This window comes from Sitophilus oryzae, unplaced genomic scaffold (assembly GCF_002938485.1).
Source record: "Sitophilus oryzae breed Bouriz unplaced genomic scaffold, Soryzae_2.0 scaffold_1499_pilon_pilon, whole genome shotgun sequence".
NCBI lineage: Eukaryota > Metazoa > Arthropoda > Insecta > Coleoptera > Curculionidae > Sitophilus > Sitophilus oryzae.
In genome coordinates this window covers 2,574,672-2,576,718 of record NW_022146168.1, presented here as the reverse complement: position 1 = coordinate 2,576,718, position 2,047 = coordinate 2,574,672, and the positions used below count along the sequence as shown (strand labels likewise).

The window sequence follows — 2,047 nt, the reverse complement described above, 5'->3', positions numbered from 1 at the left end:
ATACAAACCAGTTAGTTATAAAATACACAGAAAAATATTTTTTTCATTTAAAGTATTTCTAACAGTCATATATTTGCTTTTAAGTGTAATTATTGAATCTAATATTAGAAATAATTATTGCGTTACATGTTAAAAAAAGAAAAATAAGCTTGATATTTTAATGGGAAAATTATATGAGTATAGTTTTATAGCCATTATAGTTAGGTTGTTACGGTTCAAAATTTCACCGTAACTTATTTTACTTATTTTGTTTATTTTTAGGAATTAAACTAAAACTTATTTGAATAACTTGAATAATAACGTTTAATTAGCTTACTTCTTAACTGTACATATAATTTCTAATAATATCTTATCTATAAGTCTCATCATCACAACAATTTCTTTGGATGGAGTTGTCTCCGATAACTGTAATATAAAACCTCATTAATATAATATCAATTTGTCTGTTTAAAACTACCTTTCTTTCTACAGTGGTTAGTCATTCTTTATTTAGACTTAAGCTTGTGTTAGGATAATTCTTGGCATATTTCTTCGGAGGATTCTTGAACATAGACTTGATGTGATTATCTTTTGTCTGTTTTCAACGCAACAAGTGGGAATATTGGGTCTGCATATATACATATGGGTTAAGGATTTTATTATGTATTTTTCCTGTGTGGAATCAATTGGTTTTACCTGATTATAGTTGAGTTTTCCCTAAATTACATCTTGTTTATATTACGATTTACAGACTGACGTTTCAATTGTTTGTCAGCTGATTGTGTGACACCGGCGTTGAAGGTTGACAGATCTTTGTAAATTAGGTTTTCGATCTTTTTAAACGGTTTTTTTATATATGATCGGAAAATGTATTAATAATTTTCCGAAGATATTATGTTCGTATAGGGATTATTATAATTTTATTATGATGTAATAAAATGTTTCACTCAATCTGTATGCATTAAATAAAATTTTATGTCAAATTTTATTTTGGGTCTTTTGTTTTACTGGTTGCCTGTGTTATATTTTATGTTGGTATTTCTGACTTGGAATCGAGCATGTTCTGAGGATTTTGCAAATAACTCGCCCTTGTACTTCGAACCGCCGTGGTAAACGCAGCATTTCTGATCCTGACTGACTGATAAAAACTCCATTGAAGTTTTTGGCCTTGCTTTGCCGTTCCGAATTGGGATTGTTTCTTTGGAGTTGTCTGGAATTCTATTGTGGGTCGAGAAGACTGGTTGTGCAGTTTTGGCACTAGTTGTGGGCGATTTTGGCCTGTGTGTGGTTCAGAATTCCAGAGAAGCCTTGTAGAGGGATATATTCGTCAGTTGGTAAGAGACATACGTACACTGTGTAATGTTCTTTTGTACAACTATTTATTTTAGAGGACAGGATTTTACAACACGGACTGTGTGTGATGGTCGTACGAGATGAGTACGAGGACTTTTAAAGAACCCTTTTCCATGGAGTAACGTGTGGCGACGCCATTTTGTTTTGGAACGTCCACATGGTGGAAAGGTATTTTATTATGTCCAAATCAGAACATGTCACTAAAATAGATCATATTTTAGGGTTCTCCTTTCTTTTCCTTGGCTGTACTCCTTTGGAGTTTAAGATGATGTATGTTTAGATTAGGATTTTTTTTATTTGTACTGGATTTGGGGTACTGCGTACTGCAACTAATGCTACTGTGACGTGAATGCCACTGTGACGAGGAATGCCACTGGGATACTGAAGACCAGACACCTGGATTTTCTCATGGACTGACTGGAACGACCACTGGATGACAGATAAGACTTTAATCATCTCTTATTTTATTGCGTTTATGATTGATTGAAATTTATTACATTAAATATACGATCGTATGTGAACTTGGTATACCAGGGGATTTTTACATTTAAATTTCATTTTATTCTTTATAGACATTTAATCATAATCACAAATACGCATCAGGGTTGTTCACAGTTTAGTCACAACAAAATTTTGTGATACTATTCATGATTTAATTTATTTTACGGATAGTTCATATTTACTAGTATATATATATTTCATTATTTCGTATTTA

General features: G+C 31.9%; 1 long non-coding RNA gene across 1 annotated transcript; it reads left to right on the top strand.

Annotated features, from left to right (window-relative positions):
* Positions 1-982: 982 nt before the first annotated feature.
* LOC115877845 lies at positions 983-1,821 on the top strand. The gene is made up of 3 exons (XR_004049416.1): positions 983-1,313; positions 1,368-1,500; positions 1,554-1,821. It is a non-coding gene; the product is annotated as an uncharacterized LOC115877845 (long non-coding RNA).
* Positions 1,822-2,047: the final 226 nt, after the last annotated feature.